At 50.1% G+C, this 16,637-nt stretch overlaps 7 non-coding genes across 7 annotated transcripts; all 7 read right to left on the reverse strand.

The window, feature by feature from the left end:
• Window positions 1-255: 255 nt before the first annotated feature.
• Window positions 256-419, reverse strand: LOC130131059 (U1 spliceosomal RNA). The gene has a single exon (XR_008812229.1). It is a non-coding gene; the product is annotated as a U1 spliceosomal RNA (small nuclear RNA).
• Window positions 420-2,628: 2,209 nt separating this feature from the next.
• On the reverse strand, window positions 2,629-2,792 carry LOC130131060 (U1 spliceosomal RNA). The gene has a single exon (XR_008812230.1). It is a non-coding gene; the product is annotated as a U1 spliceosomal RNA (small nuclear RNA).
• Window positions 2,793-5,001: 2,209 nt separating this feature from the next.
• Window positions 5,002-5,165, reverse strand: LOC130131061 (U1 spliceosomal RNA). Its single transcript, XR_008812231.1, has one exon. It is a non-coding gene; the product is annotated as a U1 spliceosomal RNA (small nuclear RNA).
• A 2,209-nt stretch (window positions 5,166-7,374) lies between these two features.
• LOC130131062 (U1 spliceosomal RNA) lies at window positions 7,375-7,538 on the reverse strand. Its single transcript, XR_008812232.1, has one exon. It is a non-coding gene; the product is annotated as a U1 spliceosomal RNA (small nuclear RNA).
• A 2,209-nt stretch (window positions 7,539-9,747) lies between these two features.
• LOC130131063 (U1 spliceosomal RNA) lies at window positions 9,748-9,911 on the reverse strand. Its single transcript, XR_008812233.1, has one exon. It is a non-coding gene; the product is annotated as a U1 spliceosomal RNA (small nuclear RNA).
• A 2,206-nt stretch (window positions 9,912-12,117) lies between these two features.
• On the reverse strand, window positions 12,118-12,281 carry LOC130131064 (U1 spliceosomal RNA). Its single transcript, XR_008812234.1, has one exon. It is a non-coding gene; the product is annotated as a U1 spliceosomal RNA (small nuclear RNA).
• Window positions 12,282-14,490: 2,209 nt separating this feature from the next.
• On the reverse strand, window positions 14,491-14,654 carry LOC130131065 (U1 spliceosomal RNA). Its single transcript, XR_008812235.1, has one exon. It is a non-coding gene; the product is annotated as a U1 spliceosomal RNA (small nuclear RNA).
• Window positions 14,655-16,637: the final 1,983 nt, after the last annotated feature.

Raw genomic sequence — 16,637 nt, forward strand, 5'->3', positions numbered from 1 at the left:
GGCTGGCGACTCCACATGCGTCGGAGGAGGCATGTGGTAGTCTGCAGCCCTCCCCGCAATGGCAGAGGGGATGGAGCAGAAACCGGGAGGGATCGGAAGAGTGGGGTAATTGGTCCCATATAATTGGGGAGACAAAGAGGAACGAAACCCCGATGATGAATTAAGGGACGCAAGATTATTAACACGCCGAATGTCGTAAAGTTTGTGTTTTCCTGCCTTAACGGGAACCATATTGTTTTTCTTTTGACATTTAATCAGGGGAGAGCGCGAACGCAGTCCCCCACTACCAGAAATTATGCAGTCGAGATTCCCACGTTTGGGGAATTCGCACAGGTCAGCACAACCGGAGTGCAATGGTCAAGCCTCGCCGTGGGTGAACCACCTTCTTGATCATGGTGTCTCCCCTGCCAGGTAAGTATGAACCCCAGCCATCGCACAGAGGAGCTGATTCTGACACACATCTATCTGTATGACGGTGCCACGGCATCAAGTAAAGCGACTGCTTTGTCCTCACAGAAATCAAGGTTTGTTTCTTTTAACATGTAAACGGGGGAGAGCGCGAACGCAGTCCCCCACTACCGGAAATGATGCAGTCCAGAGTCTATAACATTTGGGGAATTGACCTTTCGCAAAGTCAGTTACCGTTGCTATGACCGTCAAGCCTTTCAGAACTATCCAGGAAGTAGCCGGAAAACACCAAAACATGAAGGAAGAAATCAGCGCATTGTGTGGTTAAAAGTAACAGTAGTAATACATTAGCTATCAATAATAGCTAGTAGCAAGCTTAGCTTGGAGCAGACAGGTATTTTTGTTGATTTTGGATGGATTAAGCTGGCCATGGGGTCTGCTATACTGTGACATCTATTGACGACATTGCGCTTCTTGCGTTCTGGGTTTCGGGAAGGGAAAGAAAATGACACCCCCTCCAAACTTTTCACATATCTAGTATCCGATCTGCAGATCCCATAGGCACACCGTTTCAGCATTTTGTTTTGTGTTTGAAAGCTTGACGGACCGTTGCTAAGGTCGGATTGGACATGCACCGTTCTGGGGAGGTACTTTGCGAAAGCTCAATTGAACTCGAGGCGTTCTAGAGGAGTGTAAAGTCTACCTCGACTGTACACAGTTACGGCTCCTGATCGGTCTAAAGTCTACGGTGAGTGAACGCTCTAGACTAATCGGAAGCCGAAAGAGCCGATTGTAGCGTACCAGTCATAGGTCCCAGATGAGACGAGCATCAAAGCTTATCAAGAGGAAGAAGAGTGGTTTTCAAAGTTTACGGCGATGTTTGTTCTTCGATGATTCGTTTGAAGGAAAAGTGTTAGCTATAGCTATTAGCGATTTTCCATAGGAACAACTACACGAACTCACAGGCTGGCGCGAATTACAAGTGGAACTACGCCGTAGTCGCCCTGTCGAGAGTCGTGTTTCCATAGCGACGTAGGAACCGCCGGGATCATGAGTTGACGTCAGCATTTTGCGACAGCTTTCACCGCGACGTAATTATCCCATCCAGGTGACGGGAAATGTCGAGGCAAATCGTCTCGTTTCTCCTGGAGGACTCGAGCCCCCGCTGAACCTCGTCGGTGGCGTAGTCAGCCAACAAAGCCTGCACCTCCTCGTCTGTCCGTTTCTCGGCTGATTTCTCCATTTCGCTTGATCGAAATTAAGTTTGCTACCACACAGCTTGGTTGCTGGCTTATACAATTGCGCTTGTTGAACACCTTAGTAGAAGGCTGGTTGCTTCCGACGTTCAACCAATCGGCGTCGAGCCCCTCCCAGCAGGTTTTCAGGGCCGCTCAGAAGTACCGACCCCAGAGCAGGGACTAGAGACGCTCCCTTAAAAGTCCCAGTAAGAGTTCCGGTCAGGGGTAGTTCCTCTAGTGGAAACACCAGCAAAGCTGCCGGCCCCCTAAAAGGTTCGGGTAGTTCCGCTGGTGGAAAATGGCCTTATGAGTTGTGTTGACAGGTTGCTTCACAAGGGGCGTCACTCCAGATACTGAAAGCAAAGGTTCACCTACTTTTGCCACTCACAGATGTGAAATATTGGATCATTTTGCTCAATAAATGAATGAGCAAGTATCATATTTTTGTCTCATTTGTTTAATTGGGTTTTCTTCATCTACTTTTAGGACTCGTCGCCGGACCGAATCCCCGTGTTACCCCCGCCTTGATTGGTGTCGCTAAAGCCACAATTGGCCGTGTGTGCGGGTGTGAAGCCGGATGTGAGTATGTGTCGAGGTGGCTGCAGTAGCGCCTCCTCTGATCGGTCGGGGCGCCTGTTCGGGGGAGAGGGAGAACTGGAGGAATAGCGTGATCCTGCCACGCGCTACGTCGCCCTGGCGAAACGCCTCACTGTCAGGGGAACGAAGCGGCTGGCGACTCCACATGCGTCGGAGGAGGCATGTGGTAGTCTGCAGCCCTCCCCGCAATGGCAGAGGGGATGGAGCAGAAACCGGGAGGGATCGGAAGAGTGGGGTAATTGGTCCCATATAATTGGGGAGACAAAGAGGAACGAAACCCCGATGATGAATTAAGGGACGCAAGATCATTAACACGCCGAATGTCGTAAAGTTTGTGTTTTCCTGCCTTAACGGGAACCATATTGTTTTTCTTTTGACATTTAATCAGGGGAGAGCGCGAACGCAGTCCCCCACTACCAGAAATTATGCAGTCGAGATTCCCACGTTTGGGGAATTCGCACAGGTCAGCACAACCGGAGTGCAATGGTCAAGCCTCGCCGTGGGTGAACCACCTTCTTGATCATGGTGTCTCCCCTGCCAGGTAAGTATGAACCCCAGCCATCGCACAGAGGAGCTGATTCTGACACACATCTATCTGTATGACGGTGCCACGGCATCAAGTAAAGCGACTGCTTTGTCCTCACAGAAATCAAGGTTTGTTTCTTTTAACATGTAAACGGGGGAGAGCGCGAACGCAGTCCCCCACTACCGGAAATGATGCAGTCCAGAGTCTATAACATTTGGGGAATTGACCTTTCGCAAAGTCAGTTACCGTTGCTATGACCGTCAAGCCTTTCAGAACTATCCAGGAAGTAGCCGGAAAACACCAAAACATGAAGGAAGAAATCAGCGCATTGTGTGGTTAAAAGTAACAGTAGTAATACATTAGCTATCAATAATAGCTAGTAGCAAGCTTAGCTTGGAGCAGACAGGTATTTTTGTTGATTTTGGATGGATTAAGCTGGCCATGGGGTCTGCTATACTGTGACATCTATTGACGACATTGCGCTTCTTGCGTTCTGGGTTTCGGGAAGGGAAAGAAAATGACACCCCCTCCAAACTTTTCACATATCTAGTATCCGATCTGCAGATCCCATAGGCACACCGTTTCAGCATTTTGTTGTGCGTTTGAAAGCTTGACGGACCGTTGCTAAGGTCGGATTGGACAAGCACCGTTCTGGGGAGGTACTTTGCGAAAGCTCAATTGAACTCGAGGCGTTCTAGAGGAGTGTAAAGTCTACCTCGACTGTACACAGTTACGGCTCCTGATCGGTCAAAAGTCTACGGTGAGTGAACGCTCTAGACTAATCGGAAGCCGAAAGAGCCGATTGGAGCGTACCAGTCATAGGTCCCATATGAGACGAGCATCAAAGCTTATCACGAGGAAGAAGAGTGGTTTTCAAAGTTTACGGCGATGTTTGTTCTTCGATGATTCGTTTGAAGGAAAGGTGTTAGCTATAGCTATTAGCGATTTTCCATAGGAACAACTACACGAACTCACAGGCTGGCGCGAATTACAAGTGGAACTACCCCGTAGTCGCCCTGTCGAGAGTCGTGTTTCCATAGCGACGTAGGAACCGCCGGGATCATGAGTTGACGTCAACATTTTGCGACAGCTTTCACCGCGACGTAATTATCCCATCCAGGTGGCGGGAAATGTCGAGGTAAATCGTCTCGTTTCTCCTGGAGGACTCGAGCCCCCGCTGAACCTCGTCGGTGGCGTAGTCAGCCAACAAAGCCTGCACCTCCTCGTCTGTCCGTTTCTCGGCTGATTTCTCCATTTCGCTTGATCGAAATTAAGTTTGCTACCACACAGCTTGGTTGCTGGCTTATACAATTGCGCTTGTTGAACACCGAAGTAGAAGGCTGGTTGCTTCCGACGTTCAACCAATCGGCGTCGAGCCCCTCCCAGCAGGTTTTCAGGGCCGCTCAGAAGTACCGACCCCAGAGCAGGGACTAGAGACGCTCCCTTAAAAGTCCCAGTAAGAGTTCCGGTCAGGGGTAGTTCCTCTAGTGGAAACACCAGCAAAGCTGCCGGCCCCCTAAAAGGTTCGGGTAGTTCCGCTGGTGGAAAATGGCCTTATGAGTTGTGTTGACAGGTTGCTTCACAAGGGGCGTCACTCCAGATACTGAAAGCAAAGGTTCACCTACTTTTGCCACTCACAGATGTGAAATATTGGATCATTTTGCTCAATAAATGAATGAGCAAGTATCATATTTTTGTCTCATTTGTTTAATTGGGTTTTCTTCATCTACTTTTAGGACTCGTCGCCGGACCGAATCCCCGTGTTACCCCCGCCTTGATTGGTGTCGCTAAAGCCACAATTGGCCGTGTGTGCGGGTGTGAAGCCGGATGTGAGTATGTGTCGAGGTGGCTGCAGTAGCGCCTCCTCTGATCGGTCGGGGCGCCTGTTCGGGGGAGAGGGAGAACTGGAGGAATAGCGTGATCCTGCCACGCGCTACGTCGCCCTGGCGAAACGCCTCACTGTCAGGGGAACGAAGCGGCTGGCGACTCCACATGCGTCGGAGGAGGCATGTGGTAGTCTGCAGCCCTCCCCGCAATGGCAGAGGGGATGGAGCAGAAACCGGGAGGGATCGGAAGAGTGGGGTAATTGGTCCCATATAATTGGGGAGACAAAGAGGAACGAAACCCCGATGATGAATTAAGGGACGCAAGATTATTAACACGCCGAATGTCGAAAAGTTTGTGTTTTCCTGCCTTAACGGGAACCATATTGTTTTTCTTTTGACATTTAATCAGGGGAGAGCGCGAACGCAGTCCCCCACTACCAGAAATTATGCAGTCGAGATTCCCACGTTTGGGGAATTCGCACAGGTCAGCACAACCGGAGTGCAATGGTCAAGCCTCGCCGTGGGTGAACCACCTTCTTGATCATGGTGTCTCCCCTGCCAGGTAAGTATGAACCCCAGCCATCGCACAGAGGAGCTGATTCTGACACACATCTATCTGTATGACGGTGCCACGGCATCAAGTAAAGCGACTGCTTTGTCCTCACAGAAATCAAGGTTTGTTTCTTTTAACATGTAAACGGGGGAGAGCGCGAACGCAGTCCCCCACTACCGGAAATGATGCAGTCCAGAGTCTATAACATTTGGGGAATTGACCTTTCGCAAAGTCAGTTACCGTTGCTATGACCGTCAAGCCTTTCAGAACTATCCAGGAAGTAGCCGGAAAACACCAAAACATGAAGGAAGAAATCAGCGCATTGTGTGGTTAAAAGTAACAGTAGTAATACATTAGCTATCAATAATAGCTAGTAGCAAGCTTAGCTTGGAGCAGACAGGTATTTTTGTTGATTTTGGATGGATTAAGCTGGCCATGGGGTCTGCTATACTGTGACATCTATTGACGACATTGCGCTTCTTGCGTTCTGGGTTTCGGGAAGGGAAAGAAAATGACACCCCCTCCAAACTTTTCACATATCTAGTATCCGATCTGCAGATCCCATAGGCACACCGTTTCAGCATTTTGTTGTGTGTTTGAAAGCTTGACGGACCGTTGCTAAGGTCGGATTGGACAAGCACCGTTCTGGGGAGGTACTTTGCGAAAGCTCAATTGAACTCGAGGCGTTCTAGAGGAGTGTAAAGTCTACCTCGACTGTACACAGTTACGGCTCCTGATCGGTCTAAAGTCTACGGGGAGTGAACGCTCTAGACTAATCGGAAGCCGAAAGAGCCGATTGTAACGTACCAGTCATAGGTCCCAGATGAGACGAGCATCAAAGCTTATCAAGAGGAAGAAGAGTGGTTTTCAAAGTTTACGGCGATGTTTGTTCTTCGATGATTCGTTTGAAGGAAAAGTGTTAGCTATAGCTATTAGCGATTTTCCATAGGAACAACTACACGAACTCACAGGCTGGCGCGAATTACAAGTGGAACTACCCCGTAGTCGCCCTGTCGAGAGTCGTGTTTCCATAGCGACGTAGGAACCGCCGGGATCATGAGTTGACGTCAGCATTTTGCGACAGCTTTCACCGCGACGTAATTATCCCATCCAGGTGGCGGCAAATGTCGAGGTAAATCGTCTCGTTTCTCCTGGAGGACTCGAGCCCCCGCTGAACCTCGTCGGTGGCGTAGTCAGCCAACAAAGCCTGCACCTCCTCGTCTGTCCGTTTCTCGGCTGATTTCTCCATTTCGCTTGATCGAAATTAAGTTTGCTACCACACAGCTTGGTTGCTGGCTTATACAATTGCGCTTGTTGAACACCGAAGTAGAAGGCTGGTTGCTTCCGACGTTCAACCAATCGGCGTCGAGCCCCTCCCAGCAGGTTTTCAGGGCCGCTCAGAAGTACCGACCCCAGAGCAGGGACTAGAGACGCTCCCTTAAAAGTCCCAGTAAGAGTTCCGGTCAGGGGTAGTTCCTCTAGTGGAAACACCAGCAAAGCTGCCGGCCCCCTAAAAGGTTCGGGTAGTTCCGCTGGTGGAAAATGGCCTTATGAGTTGTGTTGACAGGTTGCTTCACAAGGGGCGTCACTCCAGATACTGAAAGCAAAGGTTCACCTACTTTTGCCACTCACAGATGTGAAATATTGGATCATTTTGCTCAATAAATGAATGAGCAAGTATCATATTTTTGTCTCATTTGTTTAATTGGGTTTTCTTCATCTACTTTTAGGACTCGTCGCCGGACCGAATCCCCGTGTTACCCCCGCCTTGATTGGTGTCGCTAAAGCCACAATTGGCCGTGTGTGCGGGTGTGAAGCCGGATGTGAGTATGTGTCGAGGTGGCTGCAGTAGCGCCTCCTCTGATCGGTCGGGGCGCCTGTTCGGGGGAGAGGGAGAACTGGAGGAATAGCGTGATCCTGCCACGCGCTACGTCGCCCTGGCGAAACGCCTCACTGTCAGGGGAACGAAGCGGCTGGCGACTCCACATGCGTCGGAGGAGGCATGTGGTAGTCTGCAGCCCTCCCCGCAATGGCAGAGGGGATGGAGCAGAAACCGGGAGGGATCGGAAGAGTGGGGTAATTGGTCCCATATAATTGGGGAGACAAAGAGGAACGAAACCCCGATGATGAATTAAGGGACGCAAGATTATTAACACGCCGAATGTCGAAAAGTTTGTGTTTTCCTGCCTTAACGGGAACCATATTGTTTTTCTTTTGACATTTAATCAGGGGAGAGCGCGAACGCAGTCCCCCACTACCAGAAATTATGCAGTCGAGATTCCCACGTTTGGGGAATTCGCACAGGTCAGCACAACCGGAGTGCAATGGTCAAGCCTCGCCGTGGGTGAACCACCTTCTTGATCATGGTGTCTCCCCTGCCAGGTAAGTATGAACCCCAGCCATCGCACAGAGGAGCTGATTCTGACACACATCTATCTGTATGACGGTGCCACGGCATCAAGTAAAGCGACTGCTTTGTCCTCACAGAAATCAAGGTTTGTTTCTTTTAACATGTAAACGGGGGAGAGCGCGAACGCAGTCCCCCACTACCGGAAATGATGCAGTCCAGAGTCTATAACATTTGGGGAATTGACCTTTCGCAAAGTCAGTTACCGTTGCTATGACCGTCAAGCCTTTCAGAACTATCCAGGAAGTAGCCGGAAAACACCAAAACATGAAGGAAGAAATCAGCGCATTGTGTGGTTAAAAGTAACAGTAGTAATACATTAGCTATCAATAATAGCTAGTAGCAAGCTTAGCTTGGAGCAGACAGGTATTTTTGTTGATTTTGGATGGATTAAGCTGGCCATGGGGTCTGCTATACTGTGACATCTATTGACGACATTGCGCTTCTTGCGTTCTGGGTTTCGGGAAGGGAAAGAAAATGACACCCCCTCCAAACTTTTCACATATCTAGTATCCGATCTGCAGATCCCATAGGCACACCGTTTCAGCATTTTGTTGTGTGTTTGAAAGCTTGACGGACCGTTGCTAAGGTCGGATTGGACAAGCACCGTTCTGGGGAGGTACTTTGCGAAAGCTCAATTGAACTCGAGGCGTTCTAGAGGAGTGTAAAGTCTACCTCGACTGTACACAGTTACGGCTCCTGATCGGTCTAAAGTCTACGGGGAGTGAACGCTCTAGACTAATCGGAAGCCGAAAGAGCCGATTGTAACGTACCAGTCATAGGTCCCAGATGAGACGAGCATCAAAGCTTATCAAGAGGAAGAAGAGTGGTTTTCAAAGTTTACGGCGATGTTTGTTCTTCGATGATTCGTTTGAAGGAAAAGTGTTAGCTATAGCTATTAGCGATTTTCCATAGGAACAACTACACGAACTCACAGGCTGGCGCGAATTACAAGTGGAACTACCCCGTAGTCGCCCTGTCGAGAGTCGTGTTTCCATAGCGACGTAGGAACCGCCGGGATCATGAGTTGACGTCAGCATTTTGCGACAGCTTTCACCGCGACGTAATTATCCCATCCAGGTGGCGGCAAATGTCGAGGTAAATCGTCTCGTTTCTCCTGGAGGACTCGAGCCCCCGCTGAACCTCGTCGGTGGCGTAGTCAGCCAACAAAGCCTGCACCTCCTCGTCTGTCCGTTTCTCGGCTGATTTCTCCATTTCGCTTGATCGAAATTAAGTTTGCTACCACACAGCTTGGTTGCTGGCTTATACAATTGCGCTTGTTGAACACCGAAGTAGAAGGCTGGTTGCTTCCGACGTTCAACCAATCGGCGTCGAGCCCCTCCCAGCAGGTTTTCAGGGCCGCTCAGAAGTACCGACCCCAGAGCAGGGACTAGAGACGCTCCCTTAAAAGTCCCAGTAAGAGTTCCGGTCAGGGGTAGTTCCTCTAGTGGAAACACCAGCAAAGCTGCCGGCCCCCTAAAAGGTTCGGGTAGCTCCGCTGGTGGAAAATGGCCTTATGAGTTGTGTTGACAGGTTGCTTCACAAGGGGCGTCACTCCAGATACTGAAAGCAAAGGTTCACCTACTTTTGCCACTCACAGATGTGAAATATTGGATCATTTTGCTCAATAAATGAATGAGCAAGTATCATATTTTTGTCTCATTTGTTTAATTGGGTTTTCTTCATCTACTTTTAGGACTCGTCGCCGGACCGAATCCCCGTGTTACCCCCGCCTTGATTGGTGTCGCTAAAGCCACAATTGGCCGTGTGTGCGGGTGTGAAGCCGGATGTGAGTATGTGTCGAGGTGGCTGCAGTAGCGCCTCCTCTGATCGGTCGGGGCGCCTGTTCGGGGGAGAGGGAGAACTGGAGGAATAGCGTGATCCTGCCACGCGCTACGTCGCCCTGGCGAAACGCCTCACTGTCAGGGGAACGAAGCGGCTGGCGACTCCACATGCGTCGGAGGAGGCATGTGGTAGTCTGCAGCCCTCCCCGCAATGGCAGAGGGGATGGAGCAGAAACCGGGAGGGATCGGAAGAGTGGGGTAATTGGTCCCATATAATTGGGGAGACAAAGAGGAACGAAACCCCGATGATGAATTAAGGGACGCAAGATTATTAACACGCCGAATGTCGAAAAGTTTGTGTTTTCCTGCCTTAACGGGAACCATATTGTTTTTCTTTCGACATTTAATCAGGGGAGAGCGCGAACGCAGTCCCCCACTACCAGAAATTATGCAGTCGAGATTCCCACGTTTGGGGAATTCGCACAGGTCAGCACAACCGGAGTGCAATGGTCAAGCCTCGCCGTGGGTGAACCACCTTCTTGATCATGGTGTCTCCCCTGCCAGGTAAGTATGAACCCCAGCCATCGCACAGAGGAGCTGATTCTGACACACATCTATCTGTATGACGGTGCCACGGCATCAAGTAAAGCGACTGCTTTGTCCTCACAGAAATGGTTTGTTTCTTTTAACATGTAAACGGGGGAGAGCGCGAACGCAGTCCCCCACTACCGGAAATGATGCAGTCCAGAGTCTATAACATTTGGGGAATTGACCTTTCGCAAAGTCAGTTACCGTTGCTATGACCGTCAAGCCTTTCAGAACTATCCAGGAAGTAGCCGGAAAACACCAAAACATGAAGGAAGAAATCAGCGCATTGTGTGGTTAAAAGTAACAGTAGTAATACATTAGCTATCAATAATAGCTAGTAGCAAGCTTAGCTTGGAGCAGACAGGTATTTTTGTTGATTTTGGATGGATTAAGCTGGCCATGGGGTCTGCTATACTGTGACATCTATTGACGACATTGCGCTTCTTGCGTTCTGGGTTTCGGGAAGGGAAAGAAAATGACACCCCCTCCAAACTTTTCACATATCTAGTATCCGATCTGCAGATCCCATAGGCACACCGTTTCAGCATTTTGTTGTGTGTTTGAAAGCTTGACGGACCGTTGCTAAGGTCGGATTGGACAAGCACCGTTCTGGGGAGGTACTTTGCGAAAGCTCAATTGAACTCGAGGCGTTCTAGAGGAGTGTAAAGTCTACCTCGACTGTACACAGTTACGGCTCCTGATCGGTCTAAAGTCTACGGGGAGTGAACGCTCTAGACTAATCGGAAGCCGAAAGAGCCGATTGTAGCGTACCAGTCATAGGTCCCAGATGAGACGAGCATCAAAGCTTATCAAGAGGAAGAAGAGTGGTTTTCAAAGTTTACGGCGATGTTTGTTCTTCGATGATTCGTTTGAAGGAAAAGTGTTAGCTATAGCTATTAGCGATTTTCCATAGGAACAACTACACGAACTCACAGGCTGGCGCGAATTACAAGTGGAACTACCCCGTAGTCGCCCTGTCGAGAGTCGTGTTTCCATAGCGACGTAGGAACCGCCGGGATCATGAGTTGACGTCAGCATTTTGCGACAGCTTTCACCGCGACGTAATTATCCCATCCAGGTGGCGGCAAATGTCGAGGTAAATCGTCTCGTTTCTCCTGGAGGACTCGAGCCCCCGCTGAACCTCGTCGGTGGCGTAGTCAGCCAACAAAGCCTGCACCTCCTCGTCTGTCCGTTTCTCGGCTGATTTCTCCATTTCGCTTGATCGAAATTAAGTTTGCTACCACACAGCTTGGTTGCTGGCTTATACAATTGCGCTTGTTGAACACCGAAGTAGAAGGCTGGTTGCTTCCGACGTTCAACCAATCGGCGTCGAGCCCCTCCCAGCAGGTTTTCAGGGCCGCTCAGAAGTACCGACCCCAGAGCAGGGACTAGAGACGCTCCCTTAAAAGTCCCAGTAAGAGTTCCGGTCAGGGGTAGTTCCTCTAGTGGAAACACCAGCAAAGCTGCCGGCCCCCTAAAAGGTTCGGGTAGCTCCGCTGGTGGAAAATGGCCTTATGAGTTGTGTTGACAGGTTGCTTCACAAGGGGCGTCACTCCAGATACTGAAAGCAAAGGTTCACCTACTTTTGCCACTCACAGATGTGAAATATTGGATCATTTTGCTCAATAAATGAATGAGCAAGTATCATATTTTTGTCTCATTTGTTTAATTGGGTTTTCTTCATCTACTTTTAGGACTCGTCGCCGGACCGAATCCCCGTGTTACCCCCGCCTTGATTGGTGTCGCTAAAGCCACAATTGGCCGTGTGTGCGGGTGTGAAGCCGGATGTGAGTATGTGTCGAGGTGGCTGCAGTAGCGCCTCCTCTGATCGGTCGGGGCGCCTGTTCGGGGGAGAGGGAGAACTGGAGGAATAGCGTGATCCTGCCACGCGCTACGTCGCCCTGGCGAAACGCCTCACTGTCAGGGGAACGAAGCGGCTGGCGACTCCACATGCGTCGGAGGAGGCATGTGGTAGTCTGCAGCCCTCCCCGCAATGGCAGAGGGGATGGAGCAGAAACCGGGAGGGATCGGAAGAGTGGGGTAATTGGTCCCATATAATTGGGGAGACAAAGAGGAACGAAACCCCGATGATGAATTAAGGGACGCAAGATTATTAACACGCCGAATGTCGAAAAGTTTGTGTTTTCCTGCCTTAACGGGAACCATATTGTTTTTCTTTTGACATTTAATCAGGGGAGAGCGCGAACGCAGTCCCCCACTACCAGAAATTATGCAGTCGAGATTCCCACGTTTGGGGAATTCGCACAGGTCAGCACAACCGGAGTGCAATGGTCAAGCCTCGCCGTGGGTGAACCACCTTCTTGATCATGGTGTCTCCCCTGCCAGGTAAGTATGAACCCCAGCCATCGCACAGAGGAGCTGATTCTGACACACATCTATCTGTATGACGGTGCCACGGCATCAAGTAAAGCGACTGCTTTGTCCTCACAGAAATCAAGGTTTGTTTCTTTTAACATGTAAACGGGGGAGAGCGCGAACGCAGTCCCCCACTACCGGAAATGATGCAGTCCAGAGTCTATAACATTTGGGGAATTGACCTTTCGCAAAGTCAGTTACCGTTGCTATGACCGTCAAGCCTTTCAGAACTATCCAGGAAGTAGCCGGAAAACACCAAAACATGAAGGAAGAAATCAGCGCATTGTGTGGTTAAAAGTAACAGTAGTAATACATTAGCTATCAATAATAGCTAGTAGCAAGCTTAGCTTGGAGCAGACAGGTATTTTTGTTGATTTTGGATGGATTAAGCTGGCCATGGGGTCTGCTATACTGTGACATCTATTGACGACATTGCGCTTCTTGCGTTCTGGGTTTCGGGAAGGGAAAGAAAATGACACCCCCTCCAAACTTTTCACATATCTAGTATCCGATCTGCAGATCCCATAGGCACACCGTTTCAGCATTTTGTTGTGTGTTTGAAAGCTTGACGGACCGTTGCTAAGGTCGGATTGGACAAGCACCGTTCTGGGGAGGTACTTTGCGAAAGCTCAATTGAACTCGAGGCGTTCTAGAGGAGTGTAAAGTCTACCTCGACTGTACACAGTTACGGCTCCTGATCGGTCTAAAGTCTACGGTGAGTGAACGCTCTAGACTAATCGGAAGCCGAAAGAGCCGATTGTAGCGTACCAGTCATAGGTCCCAGATGAGACGAGCATCAAAGCTTATCAAGAGGAAGAAGAGTGGTTTTCAAAGTTTACGGCGATGTTTGTTCTTCGATGATTCGTTTGAAGGAAAAGTGTTAGCTATAGCTATTAGCGATTTTCCATAGGAACAACTACACGAACTCACAGGCTGGCGCGAATTACAAGTGGAACTACCCCGTAGTCGCCCTGTCGAGAGTCGTGTTTCCATAGCGACGTAGGAACCGCCGGGATCATGAGTTGACGTCAGCATTTTGCGACAGCTTTCACCGCGACGTAATTATCCCATCCAGGTGGCGGCAAATGTCGAGGTAAATCGTCTCGTTTCTCCTGGAGGACTCGAGCCCCCGCTGAACCTCGTCGGTGGCGTAGTCAGCCAACAAAGCCTGCACCTCCTCGTCTGTCCGTTTCTCGGCTGATTTCTCCATTTCGCTTGATCGAAATTAAGTTTGCTACCACACAGCTTGGTTGCTGGCTTATACAATTGCGCTTGTTGAACACCGAAGTAGAAGGCTGGTTGCTTCCGACGTTCAACCAATCGGCGTCGAGCCCCTCCCAGCAGGTTTTCAGGGCCGCTCAGAAGTACCGACCCCAGAGCAGGGACTAGAGACGCTCCCTTAAAAGTCCCAGTAAGAGTTCCGGTCAGGGGTAGTTCCTCTAGTGGAAACACCAGCAAAGCTGCCGGCCCCCTAAAAGGTTCGGGTAGCTCCGCTGGTGGAAAATGGCCTTATGAGTTGTGTTGACAGGTTGCTTCACAAGGGGCGTCACTCCAGATACTGAAAGCAAAGGTTCACCTACTTTTGCCACTCACAGATGTGAAATATTGGATCATTTTGCTCAATAAATGAATGAGCAAGTATCATATTTTTGTCTCATTTGTTTAATTGGGTTTTCTTCATCTACTTTTAGGACTCGTCGCCGGACCGAATCCCCGTGTTACCCCCGCCTTGATTGGTGTCGCTAAAGCCACAATTGGCCGTGTGTGCGGGTGTGAAGCCGGATGTGAGTATGTGTCGAGGTGGCTGCAGTAGCGCCTCCTCTGATCGGTCGGGGCGCCTGTTCGGGGGAGAGGGAGAACTGGAGGAATAGCGTGATCCTGCCACGCGCTACGTCGCCCTGGCGAAACGCCTCACTGTCAGGGGAACGAAGCGGCTGGCGACTCCACATGCGTCGGAGGAGGCATGTGGTAGTCTGCAGCCCTCCCCGCAATGGCAGAGGGGATGGAGCAGAAACCGGGAGGGATCGGAAGAGTGGGGTAATTGGTCCCATATAATTGGGGAGACAAAGAGGAACGAAACCCCGATGATGAATTAAGGGACGCAAGATTATTAACACGCCGAATGTCGAAAAGTTTGTGTTTTCCTGCCTTAACGGGAACCATATTGTTTTTCTTTCGACATTTAATCAGGGGAGAGCGCGAACGCAGTCCCCCACTACCAGAAATTATGCAGTCGAGATTCCCACGTTTGGGGAATTCGCACAGGTCAGCACAACCGGAGTGCAATGGTCAAGCCTCGCCGTGGGTGAACCACCTTCTTGATCATGGTGTCTCCCCTGCCAGGTAAGTATGAACCCCAGCCATCGCACAGAGGAGCTGATTCTGACACACATCTATCTGTATGACGGTGCCACGGCATCAAGTAAAGCGACTGCTTTGTCCTCACAGAAATGGTTTGTTTCTTTTAACATGTAAACGGGGGAGAGCGCGAACGCAGTCCCCCACTACCGGAAATGATGCAGTCCAGAGTCTATAACATTTGGGGAATTGACCTTTCGCAAAGTCAGTTACCGTTGCTATGACCGTCAAGCCTTTCAGAACTATCCAGGAAGTAGCCGGAAAACACCAAAACATGAAGGAAGAAATCAGCGCATTGTGTGGTTAAAAGTAACAGTAGTAATACATTAGCTATCAATAATAGCTAGTAGCAAGCTTAGCTTGGAGCAGACAGGTATTTTTGTTGATTTTGGATGGATTAAGCTGGCCATGGGGTCTGCTATACTGTGACATCTATTGACGACATTGCGCTTCTTGCGTTCTGGGTTTCGGGAAGGGAAAGAAAATGACACCCCCTCCAAACTTTTCACATATCTAGTATCCGATCTGCAGATCCCATAGGCACACCGTTTCAGCATTTTGTTGTGTGTTTGAAAGCTTGACGGACCGTTGCTAAGGTCGGATTGGACAAGCACCGTTCTGGGGAGGTACTTTGCGAAAGCTCAATTGAACTCGAGGCGTTCTAGAGGAGTGTAAAGTCTACCTCGACTGTACACAGTTACGGCTCCTGATCGGTCTAAAGTCTACGGGGAGTGAACGCTCTAGACTAATCGGAAGCCGAAAGAGCCGATTGTAGCGTACCAGTCATAGGTCCCAGATGAGACGAGCATCAAAGCTTATCAAGAGGAAGAAGAGTGGTTTTCAAAGTTTACGGCGATGTTTGTTCTTCGATGATTCGTTTGAAGGAAAAGTGTTAGCTATAGCTATTAGCGATTTTCCATAGGAACAACTACACGAACTCACAGGCTGGCGCGAATTACAAGTGGAACTACCCCGTAGTCGCCCTGTCGAGAGTCGTGTTTCCATAGCGACGTAGGAACCGCCGGGATCATGAGTTGACGTCAGCATTTTGCGACAGCTTTCACCGCGACGTAATTATCCCATCCAGGTGGCGGCAAATGTCGAGGTAAATCGTCTCGTTTCTCCTGGAGGACTCGAGCCCCCGCTGAACCTCGTCGGTGGCGTAGTCAGCCAACAAAGCCTGCACCTCCTCGTCTGTCCGTTTCTCGGCTGATTTCTCCATTTCGCTTGATCGAAATTAAGTTTGCTACCACACAGCTTGGTTGCTGGCTTATACAATTGCGCTTGTTGAACACCGAAGTAGAAGGCTGGTTGCTTCCGACGTTCAACCAATCGGCGTCGAGCCCCTCCCAGCAGGTTTTCAGGGCCGCTCAGAAGTACCGACCCCAGAGCAGGGACTAGAGACGCTCCCTTAAAAGTCCCAGTAAGAGTTCCGGTCAGGGGTAGTTCCTCTAGTGGAAACACCAGCAAAGCTGCCGGCCCCCTAAAAGGTTCGGGTAGCTCCGCTGGTGGAAAATGGCCTTATGAGTTGTGTTGACAGGTTGCTTCACAAGGGGCGTCACTCCAGATACTGAAAGCAAAGGTTCACCTACTTTTGCCACTCACAGATGTGAAATATTGGATCATTTTGCTCAATAAATGAATGAGCAAGTATCATATTTTTGTCTCATTTGTTTAATTGGGTTTTCTTCATCTACTTTTAGGACTCGTCGCCGGACCGAATCCCCGTGTTACCCCCGCCTTGATTGGTGTCGCTAAAGCCACAATTGGCCGTGTGTGCGGGTGTGAAGCCGGATGTGAGTATGTGTCGAGGTGGCTGCAGTAGCGCCTCCTCTGATCGGTCGGGGCGCCTGTTCGGGGGAGAGGGAGAACTGGAGGAATAGCGTGATCCTGCCACGCGCTACGTCGCCCTGGCGAAACGCCTCACTGTCAGGGGAACGAAGCGGCTGGCGACTCCACATGCGTCGGAGGAGGCA

This window comes from Lampris incognitus, chromosome 20, assembly GCF_029633865.1.
Source record: "Lampris incognitus isolate fLamInc1 chromosome 20, fLamInc1.hap2, whole genome shotgun sequence".
NCBI lineage: Eukaryota > Metazoa > Chordata > Actinopteri > Lampriformes > Lampridae > Lampris > Lampris incognitus.